The 14,057-nt window shown below is 36.9% G+C and overlaps 1 protein-coding gene across 2 annotated transcripts in view; it reads right to left on the bottom strand.

Annotated features, from left to right (window-relative positions):
* LOC135217344 (ecdysone-induced protein 74EF-like) overlaps positions 1-13,018 on the bottom strand; it is an 865,315-nt gene extending 852,297 nt beyond the window's left edge. For both annotated transcript variants that reach the window (XM_064253154.1, XM_064253153.1), the window contains exon 1: positions 12,789-13,018. The gene's annotated coding sequence lies outside the window, so the exon portion shown is untranslated. The remainder of the gene's footprint in view (positions 1-12,788) is intronic.
* Between the last annotated feature and the right edge of the window lie 1,039 nt (positions 13,019-14,057).

Here is a 14,057-nt window from a genome sequence, read left to right on the forward strand (position 1 = left end):
TTGGGAGTGCTGTAACTCAAGCGATGCCGCCTGGCATTGACTCGAGCGCATTACATCACCGCCAAGGAGCTAGTAGCTATTTATTCAACACAAGAATATGATGATATCGATTAAGGCATTCTTCGGTCGGTCCCCTCAAGGAGTTAGGCCAGAACTTAATTTCGGTTCCTTATTTATTTTTACTTTCAACGTGAGATGCTAATCTTTTTTCGCTTTAAAATGCAATTATGATTACGTCTTCGAGTAAGAGCTCAAGATTACAAATTAATGAATATTATTCATACCGATGTATTTCGGTAACATATAGATGTAAATATATACATACATACACATATATATGCAAGTATAGACATATATGTACATGTATGTATATACCAATCCAATAAATATATATATATATATATATATATATAGATATATATATATACCATACCCTATATATAAACATATATGTGTGCGCGCGTGTACTTATGTAAATACTGACACATACAGACAGATAAACAAAAATAACTTACAGGATACGATCCTCTGAACCGGTAAGTCTACAAATTCCTTTACGAAATAAGTAACTGATGGCGTTATACTTTCATAGCTAGGAGCAGGTGATGTGTTTTAAACTCACTGTAAGTGACTTGTTCTAATATGTGCGTAGCCTTCCTTTATCGATATAAGCTTATATATATATAATATATATATATATATATATATATATATATATATATATATATTATATATATATATTATATATACAGTTCTCTGCATATCAATTACTATGTTCTGTTAAAGCAATGCTGAAAATTAATAAGCTATTTACGGGTGTAATAAGGATCTAAATACTTAATATATAACTCAATTACATGTACGAGCAATCGCACACACACACATTAAATATCCATATGTAACACATACATAAATAGTTATATATATATATATATATATATATATAGTATATATATATATATATATATATATATTTGTATATTTATATATATAGGTGAGTGTTTGTGCGTGTATATATATAATATATATATATATATATATATATATATATATATATATATATATATATATATATAAATTTAAATAAAAGAATTTGTGCAAATGCTTGGGAAGAGATTTTAAGTGTCTATGAAAAACAAAGTGGGAATATATGAAGGGACTGTTGACCCAACCCTCCTTTATGGAACTGAGATGCGAATGTTGAATGCATTATACAAGAAAGTTGCAACTGAAGAGATCAACCTTTTTTTGCATAATAAATGTGAGGTAAGAATAGGAAAGCTGAGAATTTGTAAACAAGGGTGAGATGACGGCTCACTAATTTGAAGCTGGTTTGATCAAGTGGAAAGAACGCACGATGATAGCCTAGAGAGGAAGTTTATAATCAAGAAGTATTTGCAAGAAGGCGAAGAAGAAAGAGGCACTGCTGGATACTTGGAGAGTAAACGGAGAAAGGAAGGGCTTTCATACAAAGAAAGGACTTGAGTGAGTGCATGACACAGGTGAACAGCATAGGGTGTCTTCCGGGGGTCGATGTGCTGCTGATAAGCCTTTTGTGTAGAAGTAGAGCATAAGTTTTCAGTCATGAATGTGGCATTTGTACATACATATATAATTATATACATAAATACATACATACATACATACATACATATATATATATATCGAGCTACAAATGTCCTTTAATATCTAATTCGTTCTACCTGGCGTGGTGGTGTGGGTCAGGCTTCACTATGCGTCCTGAATTTGTTGGGTTCGACGGTTCGCGCCCGTGAGCCGACAAATTTCTTATCGATTAAAAAATTCCCTTTCGGTTAACATATATGAAAAAATATTAATTTAGAGATAGAGCGAATTAGATATTAAAGGACATTTGTAGCTCGATGTACGTATAATCACGGTAAAATGATATATATATACATATATATATATATATATAATATTATATATATATATATATATATATATATATATATATATTCTCTCTCCATTTATCTCAGGTTACTTCTCATTTTCTATAACACCTCAGTAAAATGGTGATGGTTCGGTCATACGGAGAGAATGCAGGATCGCAAGTTGGTGAAAAGACTGTGCATTTAGTGTCGGAAGGAAGGAAGAGAGGAAGAACTACAATGTCTAGGGTAGATGTTGTGGGAAAACAGTGGTCATTAATTATATATATATATATATATATATATATATATATTATATATATATATATATATATAATATATAACCATAATATAATCACTACTGTCTGCCACATCTTACCATTGTATGTCTACAGAGAGAGAGAGAGAGAGAGAGAGAGAGAGAGAATGTAATTACAGCGAAGGCGAGAATTATATCAGAAAACAAAAACTGCGAATAGTGACCATTAAAGGGAAGGGAACTGCTTTGCCTCATAGGTGGTAGTATTCATCGGTCTTCGCGCATATCCAGTTTTCCCACTGAACCAGTGGCTCAAAACCACGGTCGGCGGGAGCGCTAAATCATCACTATAATAACAACTGGCAACTCGCAACGTCAACCGGCGTTCGCTGAGCACGAAAGTTTTCCCACTGCGATTCGTTCACTTGCACTTTTTAAGACCCACCTGTTGTCGCATTTCAACTGACCGCCTCGTGGAATTCCTACAGACGACGGAAGCGAACCCTCTTCCACCGGCCAGTTGGGAATCGATAGCGAAACGCTGCTTACTGTACATAGGGTAAAGTTTCAGAATCAATTATTGACGATATAACAACTCAAGTCTAGAACAAGGAAGCGATCATGAGCTAAGAACTTACAGGCATCGATGTGCCCCAGAGAGGATCTGGAGTTACGATCAAGTCGTCTTGTAATTCGGGGAAGTACTTCGGAAATTTTCTTTACAGATGATGCAAAGGAAAAAAGAAAAAAAAAAAGGAAGCCTAAAACGTTCTTTTACAAACCGAAATCCAGATGAATCAATATTCACTTCATTCTTCATAATTCACTGTTGGTTTAGGAGCAATTCTTTGTTTTTTTTTTCACTTGAAAACGAAAGCCAAAAGACAGTTCTAAAGAAAGGTAGTCACAGTTAACACAAATAGCGAAATTTAAGATAACTATTTTCATATTAAAAAAAAAAATCCGTTTCTCTATATTAGCCTTCAATCTAGGAGGGGAAAAAAACTCCGTTTCACGACAAGAAAATCTTCCAGGAAGTAAATTTCCAGGGTTAATTAATAAATAAATTACGTTATTACAAGATGGAATTGAAGCATAAATCCGATGAGATCATAAAGTTATGAGCCTCATGAATTATCTAACAAAAGATACTGTTAAATTAATTTGCTTTCATGTAAAATAGCTGACTAGTAATGGATTTCATATATATATATATATATATATATATATATATATATTATATATATAGATATATATATATATCTATATATATATATATATATATACATATATATATATATATATATATATATATATATATATATATTAGGATAACCAACGAAATTAAGCTAACGATTAACAATATATAGAAAGCTTAATACACACGTACACAAACACACACACACATTATATATATATATATATATATATATATATATATATATATATATATATATTGTCTGTCCGTGTGTGCAGACATAACCTGTTCGATAATGACTGTCAGATTTCCACTTCACAAAAGCCAATTTGCTAAGATGTAAGATGCACAGAGTACTGTCGCAAGGAGTGAAACCAGTTTCAAAACCATTCAAGTGTTAGTGAATCCAGTCTCAAGGGCTCAAAGGGGTTGGGTGGGAGGCACCAAAGACAGCAAAGAATACAAAATGGACAAAAGAAAGTATAAAAGGCCAAAGAAATGAAGGATAAATGAAACTAACTCAAATGAACAAACATGAATATTTCATACATGAAAAATACATTCATTTCAGAATGAAAATAAAAATGACAAAATTACTGTTATCAACAGACATGAATATTATTTGGATAATCATGAACTTCTCTTCCTTCTTCAGATTCTTCTGGGCTGGATAGGGACGAATTTGATCCGTAGCATCTGTCATTTAATCAGCCTATGGGTGTTACACTGTGCAGTATATATTATACACATACGAGAGAGAGAGAGAGAGAGAGAGAGAGAGAGAGAGAGAGAGATGTTAAAGTAAAAAATTAACTATTTACCGTCACAACACCTCGTTTTACGTTTCTATCTCTCTCTCTCTGAGAGAGAGAGAGAGAGAGAGAGAGAGAGAGAGAGAGAGAGAGAGAGAGAGAGAAGGGGGGGTGGTTATGAATCTAACCATTTAAAAAAATCCTTCCATGATATTCTAATACACTAGTAATACGATCGCTACGTGCAATGTGCATTCTTTACATGTGCTGTACATACTTTGCTGAAGTGCAGTTGTACACACGTGCAAAAACATACGTGACATACAGTGTAACAAAACAAAGTAAAAATTCTTTTTTATTTATGAAAAAAATAAATTCAAGATAGATGCTATCGAACTACAAAGCCACGACACGGCTCTAACATTTCCTTCAATATCCACACGTGAAGCCTAATATTAAAAAAAAAATAATGTATAACGGGAAAATTCCTGCATTACGGCCCCATGAAATCTGCATAGCATACCTTCCCGAGTTAAATGTCGTGACTCACACGCACAGGAAATCGCTTTGCCTTTCAATGAAAAATTCAGCCAATTCACAAATACCACAAAGCAATGTCCGATTTGCTTATGCATTATAAAGAGAGACGCAAACAACTTGAGAGAGAGAGAGAGAGAGAGAGAGAGAGAGAGAGAGAGAGAGAGAGAGAGAGGACGAAGCTGACTCGCGAAACTGATGAGGAAGCAATATGAAAAGAAGTTCAGTTATCAACTTTTATAATGAAACGCAGTTAATTTCTTTTCTTTATTATAAGCAGTGATAAATGAAAAAAGTAAATCAACAGAAAATAAACTGTAATCAGTCATCAATTCTTATAATGAAAAGCAGTAACGTATTTTTCGTCATTAGGTAATCACAAAAGAAAAAAAGTACATGAACAACTAATAAAAGATACTGAAGGACATGCAACAGATATATTTAATCAGTACACACGCGCGCATTATACCCGCACTATCCATCTAATATGTTTACCCCTTTGTTTGTTTGTGTGGCGTTTTTATTTAGCATGGAACTAGTGGTTATTCAGTGGTTATTTACGTGACTTCCGAACCACGTCGAGAGTGAACTTCTATCACCAGAAATACACATCTCTGACCCCTCAGTGGAATGCCCGAGAACCGCACTCGCGGCCACAGAGGTGGCAGGCGAAGACCATACCAACCAAACCACTGAGGCGCTTATTTTTACTCCTTTTTACACTCCCTATTGGGGATAACGAAGATGGCAATTGTTGTTATTATTATTATTATTATTCAGTAGATGAAACCTCTTCAAACGGGACAAGCCCACGGGGGCCACTGACTTGAAATTCAGGCCTCTAAAAGAATAAGCTGTTTTTTGGAAGTCTGAATTTTAAGTCAATCACGGACTTCAACGCAAAAACGAGTAACGAGTTGCATAAAAGCCCAAGAAGGTTTCTTAAGCACTTTTTCATCATCATCATCATCGTCGTCGTATTCTTGTTGTTGTTGCTTTTAAGGGCTACTGTAACCTTGACCCCAAAAGGAAAACAAGAGCAGTGGGGACGGGCAGTCACAAACACAGACTCAGCACCAGGCGCTGTTACACCTTTGGTAAGCAGGAGGTCTGGACGATTCGTTTCGACTTCTCTTCTCGTTGACTCTCGATGCAAATTCAGCGGAGCTGCGTCATCCAAACGTACGTCGTTCTCGGCAGCCTCCCCCCACCAACACCGTCTCTCTCTCTCTCTCAATTCAATCAGTGTAAGAAGTGTGTATAGATACTGCACCAACTATATGTATATATTATATTATATCTGCACATTATATATATATATATATATATATATATATATACATAATATATATATATATATAATATATATATATATATATATATAATCAAATATAAATATATACACACACACATATATATATATATATAGATATATATATATATATATTATATATATATATATATATATACAGATATATGAAGAGAGAGAGAGAGAGAGAGAGAGAGAGAGAGAGAGAGAGAGAGAGAGAGAGAGAGATTTCCTTCTCTGTTTCATCCAGCACGATTGAAGGATTCGCATAGAGTAAGCATGAAAAAAGTAGCAGGAATAATAATCGATAAATGTCGGGTTACAGGATAACAGGATTCCGCACCTCCGTTAGCCTCAATGTTAACTACTGAATCACAACGACATTCGAGTTTATAGCCCGAGATAACAACTGGTGTCACCTCCTCGGCTTTTAAGGAAAACACCTGACATGAACAAAGGAACCGACTTATTTGTTCTACCGCCTGGGCTATCCACGGGGGCTATCGACATGGGTCTCACACGTAAGTTACTGATGCCAAATTCAAACCGGGATTTTCTGAAACATCATTATATATAAGCTCTCGTTCGTCAAAATTTAAAAACGCATACGATAAACAATATCAATGAAAACTTAAAAACACATGCGATAAACAATATTAATGAAAACTAAGACTAAAAAAAGACCGACCTGAGCAGGGTTCCCCAGACAAAAGTAAATTGGAATGCCAGTCTACAAGAACAGAATATCATAAGTTCACACATTACAACATCAGACGCGAGAATTAACAATAACTTACGAGATTTTACAAGAATTTACTCATTGTCTTCCACAGTACCTATGCCATCTTTACATCTATCAGATCAACAACCTATAGCACTAATACATTCTAGAAATAGCTAATGCGTGGAAAAATATAACAGAGCAATATTTTCTTGAATCCGGACATTTCATTCAACAAGTCACATTAACCTACATTTTATCCAGTCTAAGATCTAGTACCTAATCAAAAGAACATGCATGAGCATATATCTATCCATCTATCTAATCTCTTTATATAATATATATATATATATATATAATATAGATATATCTATATATATATATATATATATATATATATATATCAATATATATATATAATATAGAGAAGAGAGAGAGAGAGAGAGAGAGAGAGAGAGAGAGAGAGAGAGAGAGAGAGAGAGAGAGAGAGAGATCATCATCATCATGAAAAATTCTATATTGACGCATGAGAGGAATAGTTGAAGAAAACGATGTTATGGAGGATTAAAAAATGACATGGGAAAGGTGGATGTCTGAAACGGTGGAGCAAATAATAACAGAGAGAGAGAGAGAGAGAGAGAGAGAGAGAGAGAGAGAGAGATCAATGACGAACTCCTCCGGCGCCAAACATGCAATATTGACCTGCAACAGTTATCAATGGCTCTCCCAAGGTCACACGCTTCCGGTGGTGCACTTCCTGATGGCAAAACACCTTGCATACGCAACACTCTCAACACCCCACAGCCCCTTTTTCTTCCTTGCAAAGCACTTTCGTACGTGAGAACGGAGCTGCTTTTAACGTGGACGCTCTTCGTGCTCTGCACAAGCCCACCTCCACCCTTGCGTCAAAACGAATACAGACATAGGCCAGCAGGAGTTTGTTACTTGTGTGCATATGCGAATTATCGTTACGTGATTTATATTGAAGTTAATCATCTATTCCATTAACACACTACATTAAGCGAAGCAGGGAATTCAGGACTACAATGGAATGTTTGGTTCAACCTGAATATTGTGAAATTTTTCAGGGGAGTTTACAGTCCGTGAAAATTAGGTTTATAAAAGGAAACCCATAGCATAAAACTAACGTAGGCGCCACAGCATTATTTATGGATATCAAGGCAAAAAGAAATAACCAATAGGGAAAGGGAAAAATAACGTGGAACAAAGAGGGTCTTTTAAGAATTCCGAAGCTTGAAGGTAAACAGCAGAAAATCTACACGAACAGAACTGATCCATACAGTACAGATGCAAGGTACATGCCACGCTGGCGCTACTTAGCAATCTAACAGAAACGGAAACAGGAATAAACCAGTTTAATGATTTTATAAGTGCCTTCTATCAATATGCAATAGCTTATCATGACGACATCATAGAAACACGAACAGAAGTAAATCATTGAACATTCCAATTCAAGTGAATATTGACTGCAAACCACGATATTCTTTTGCATTTTTTTTATCAAGGCTATATTTTGGATTCAATTCATTCTTTTTCCGTATCACGTGATCGGAATGACAACGTAGTTTCCTACACGATTTATATATTTCCCAAATGTTGAATCTATATGACACATCCGATTTTATTGCGATGTAGCCAGTCTATAAGGAAAAATAATGGGCAACTAAAAATATGAGACGTACTACCTAACGAAATAAAATACGAAACCAGGATCATTTTCACTCTTAAGGAAAATAAGTAGAAAATTCGTCTTAAAATCGAAGAACATGCGAACAAAAATGATCGCACAGAGGGGGGCCCTACCTCCTGAATCAATTTGACTGGAAGGGTGCGTTTCAACACATACTCTTCAAGCAGCCGCAGCCATAATTCCAGTCTTTGAAGGTCAGTGCCATTCCTAAGAACGCTGCTCCCTTTTGGACTTCCGCGTTTCCTGCCAGGACTCCTTCCAAGTAAACAACGCAGAATAATGATAAAGAATAAAAGGACTCCATCTCTAATACAAAAATGAACTTAGTCATTTGGAACAGAAAATGCAAGCACTTGTATAGTGCGTGGATTGAGTATATCATTTAGGCCGAAAGCCAAGAGCTTGGGCCTATGAGGTCATGCAGCGCTGAAATGAAAATTGAGGGTAAGAGGTGTTTAAAAGGTGTAACATGATGAAAACCTCGCAGCTGCACTACGAAACAACTGGTAGAAGAGGGTAGTGGTAAGTAAAGGAAGAAAGAATATGAATGGAGGTACAGTAACAGGAATGAAAGGGGTTGCACCTAGGGGCCGAAGAGACGCTGTAAAGAACCTTAAATAATGCCTACAGTGCACCGCGTGAGTTGCACGGACTGCACTAACCCCCTACGGGGCGTATAACGCGTCCGTTTGTGTATTAACAAATCGTTATGAATTGTCCGTTTATATGCGTGGCATAAAATGACAAGTTACAAATAAATACAAACATATACCAACCAATACTGAGAGAGAGAGAAGAGAGAGAGAGGAAGAGAGTAGATCTCTCGAGAGGAGAGGGAGACTGAGAGAGAGAGAGAGAGAGAGAGACCCATTCCTTGCAAAATTCACCAAACTTCGGTGAAACCAGCCAGTGAGAGAAGTTAACTTTATCTTGAAGAATTTTAATATCCTATTCTTCTCTCTTCCGAAACAATCAAAGTTTTACAGAAAAGTCTGGTTTACTAATTAGACTATATATTTACATATATAGGTAATTATTTACATGTATAAATATATATTACATATGTATAATATTATATATATATAATATTAGATATATATATTATATATATAGATAAATATATATATAAAATTAATTAATGAAGAGAGAGAGAGAGAGAGAGAGGAGAGTAGAGAGACGAGGAGAGAGAGAGAGAGAGAGATATTTGTGCCCGTACACGCCCCTCACAGCTAAACGAAACTTCCTCTCTTGTTTTAACTTGAATCTTAATTTCCTACACGTTCCATTGACTTGACTTCTAAGGCGTTCTCTATGACCCCTTCTGGTAGGTATTATCATACACTCCTGCTGAAAATGACGAATAAAGCACAAGTGCTTGAACAAATGCGGCTATTTCCAAGGTTGTTTTCCAAAACTCTTCTTTCCTTGTTTCCTCGATTCATACTTCTAGCTTGAAAAAAAGGAGAGAGAAAGAAAAAAAAGACAACAAACCGATCACGATGCAGTTACACCACACGTTAGCTAATGATGGGCAGGCCATGTCCTTAACTACGAGTAAGCAGTCCACTTTTATGTAATATCAGCAATGGCCTTTTTGCTGTGTCTCTCTGTCATTAACGTTGTACTAAGCAAAATGTGTATAAACGAATCCATTGTCTCAGTAGGCAGGAATATCGCCAGACAGCATGAAACTTCAATAATGCCATTACAATCAGCAACGAACCTATGGTACTCCAAAATTTGGTGTATTTCAGCCTAGAATAAAAGTGGTCCATACTAGAAGCTATAAAAGCAAATGGCAACGAAGACGATCTTTTAAGAGCTTCATGGGGTCGCCCTTCAATAAATCTTCAACTGCCATAACGGTGCCATAATAATGCATGAGTGATGGCTTGCCCCATGCCATCTAAATCTAGTTAATCTTTTGTACTATACCCTGAGGAGTCAGTCCGCAGTTGAACAGTCTCGAAACTGAAGCCTTGTGAAGAGAGAGAGAGAGAGAGAAAAAAAAAACACATCTAACACTACACGCTAGACGGTTACTAATATCAATATTTCTCCTATCAAGTTTCTTCAATACTTGTCCTTTATCATACATTTTCTTCTTATAACCTTCATTTATTTCCATATCGCAAAAAAAGAAAGAAAAAAAAAAAAAAAAACCAGTCTTTGGTAAACACGGGATCAGAATAAAGCTCCTTGATCAAGTCTGAGCACATTACAGTTTCCCAGAGAGACAGATCAGTGCCCGAACCATGATCAGAACTACTGTAAACGAATACACTACAAGCAGCAATTTAGAAGATCGTCCTTTAAAAGCGCTTCAAGATAATCTACATTAAAAGACTGGAAAGTTCAAATAGTCTCAGCTAATTCACTCTTTTCACAAACCATAAAAAGAACCGTTCACGAACGCAAGTGATTATTCTTATCATCATTATTATTATTGGTAGTAGCACTGGCAGTGTTTAATAAGCACGGGTTGAAATCAGCGAGACACTTCAAATTCCATTACCATAATTATTTATTTATTTCTCCTGAAAATCAGTAGTAACACATTAATTGAATTAGTCATTCAACTATAAATCATTCTAATAATAAGTTAAACATCCAAAAAGAGCAACTAAAATTCTTAAAGCGATCTCCCTCAAGGTGGCAATTTACACCAAACATCACTTACCAAGAACAAACTGCTACTAAGCCATACAATTTGCTGTAATAAAAATGGTAAACTCTATGATAAAATCAAAAGTAATTCCTCTGTTGTCAGTCACAAACATCTAAACAAATATACTGTCATTAAGAAACACCAAGATTGATTTCATGTTCATGATTACTACTCTAAGCTCTCCATGTAAAATATGAACACAGATGAGAGACTAATTTTGAAATACATTTCCTGTTGTAAGAATAAAATTACTGATTACATAAAATAGAATCCAAACCTTTCAACAGACTACAGGTGTCTGAAGCGATAAGCAATGCGTCACAATGAGGCCCAAAGATTAAGATAAAAGCGAGTGAATACAAATTTTATTTCATGACTGATTGAATAAAATATAACAAAAAACAGTACACATTGCACTCAATATACACAGCCTTAAAATTTAACATACAGGCGCTCAAGGATGTGAAAGAATTCTAACCGGTTGCCTATGTATGCAGTGTTGCCAAGCGCTAGTCTCAATCCGCATCTGTGCATTCCTCTTCCTGGTTATTCAAGAGAATGCACTGGCTTACGAATTTAAGTGTTAGAACTGCGTATGAATCTGGCATAGTCAGCTTAACGAATGCGTGTGACAACACCTACGAGAGAGAGAGAGAGAGAGAGAGAGAGAGAGAGAGAGAGAAGAAAGAGAGAGGGAGGAGAGAGAGAGAGAGAGAGAGAGAGAGAGAGAGAGAGATTTACAAGTATTAAATGCTAAAATGCAGGAATAGTCCTAGATTTTGATTTTCTGTAATAGGAACGCCAAACTGTTTATCAGATTGGTCAAAACAGGCAGCGGAAACAAACAAATCCTCTGAGGACAGAGTTCCCAGTGATTTAAAGGGGAAAGACGAAGGAATTTGTGTCGCTTCATTTCTTACGAAACGAATATCTTCCGATTGGCTGCTGTTTGTTTATATAATGAACCCACTTATATTTCAAATTAGAACGCCATAGTCTAGGAATTCTCATGAAGTGTGGGTGTGATAAGTTTAGACCGTGAGGCTACACATCAACAAGCGTGGGGAACGAGTTTCATTCACAATAGGCCTAAGATATTCCATCCAATATTGGTTACCAGATCATAATTACAGATTTTTGTGCATCAAATCTCAAACACATTTGAAACTAATCTCGACCGAAGCAGTTGATAAAAAGTACTCGTGCAACTACTAAATATTACAACAAACAGTATACGCCTAAAGGTGACCTTTCCGGTGTTATGAGTCAACGAATCACGATACAAGCGCTACCGCATCCTGGCATAAACAAAAACAATACCTTTCAGGAACAACGACGTTTTCTTCGGCCAAATTCCCGAAAATACTCCTTCCGTGGGAGCGAACGAGAGCCTAAGGGCTTGCGCAAAGACCTACTAGTAGTCGCAATGTGCCCGTGCAACAGGCTGACAACCCGGGTAGGCTTTTCCAAACGTTACGTCCAGGGAACCTGGGTACGAGTAGTACGTCATTGTCAGGATAATCAAGCCGAGATAACACGAGCTGCCCTACGAATCTTATCTTAGACAGAGGGCTCTGCTACGATCACCCAAAGCATACAGGGGATAATTACACTCGAATTTGAGATGACCACTCCCTCAGATCTTTCATCTGTCTAGTGATTTCACTTTCAGTATAAGATAATGACAACGGACGTGTCTTTTGGGTGGGTCATTGACTTAATAGGCATGAATGCGGCTTACCTTTAAAGAAAAGTCTCCTTCGAAAAATATTTTATCCAACCCCCACAACTATCCAACTATCCTTGGTTCGTCACTTCACAATCACTTGACACTAAGGTACCTCCAAAACTCTCGTAATATTTCACAACACTCAAATCAGCACTGGGTAATTCTAATAAGTGATATCCGACTGAAACGCGGAACACGAGCTATCGCAAACGTCCGGTCTCGTTCCGAACCAACATTTCACTTAGATCTGCTCAGAGAATTCCTACATGGGGCGCCCATCGCTCGTTTCTGTGTGATGTCACACATCCATGACGTCATACCTGACGAGCTACATAGGTCACTCCTATGTGCTACAAAATTGCATGGGTTTTTCTACTTAAACTTTAAATGTGAATAAGCATAAACTAAACCTAATGTTCTAACAAACTTTAATTCACTCAAGAGAGACAAATATCGGAATGTTATGCGAGACAATACGTTCACCGACATCTGGCATCAGCTACTTCTTTCCCAAATACGGTAAAGTGGGCGGAGCTTCCCTGCGAGTGTTTTCTCATCGCAGTCATTCACCCCAATGCGGCAGTCGGGTGTGAGGCTCGACTAACACAAGAAGCGGTAACGTAACTACATTTTGCAACTTTTAAAAATCGTACCAACTGTCCCTTATGACATTCTCTGAGGTTAGTTGTGTGGCATGGGGGACAGAAGCGTGAGGCAGATACTGAGAAGGTGGCGAGGGAGGCAACGTTGTAAATTTAGCCCAAGCGTGGGTCGTAGTCTGGCCCTACCCGCTGCCCACAGGTTTTGTCCACACATACCATTTACCCCACACCCATTCGTGGCTTGTCACTTAACCCACACAACCATTTAAAGTTCATTAATGTTCAAACAGGTCGTGAGAGCACTCCTCTTTCATCGGAAAATGACAGGTGCCTCCAATAGGCTCATATCAGACTGAAAATGCTCGGGACTTGGACGTCCTCGGGAGCCCATCGCTAGAGTTCTCATAACCAGGAAGGAAAATGACGCTGACTACTTAACAGTGGCATAGCCAAACTATCATGCTTAATTCTGAATTCGAACCTGCGATAAACCGCAAAAAAAAAAAAAAAAAAAAAAAAAATCTTGCTTGTTTTATGCGAAGATTTTTTCCCATCAAATTACGTACAACGGCGACTGAAGCCTGCCAACGCACACGGTCACTGCTTGTCCACCCCGTCAATCAGCGTTCATTAAGACGGGAGACATGTCACCGGTGGCGTAATCGTTAAAAGCAAGAAC

Source organism: Macrobrachium nipponense, chromosome 7, assembly GCF_015104395.2.
Source record: "Macrobrachium nipponense isolate FS-2020 chromosome 7, ASM1510439v2, whole genome shotgun sequence".
Lineage (NCBI taxonomy): Eukaryota > Metazoa > Arthropoda > Malacostraca > Decapoda > Palaemonidae > Macrobrachium > Macrobrachium nipponense.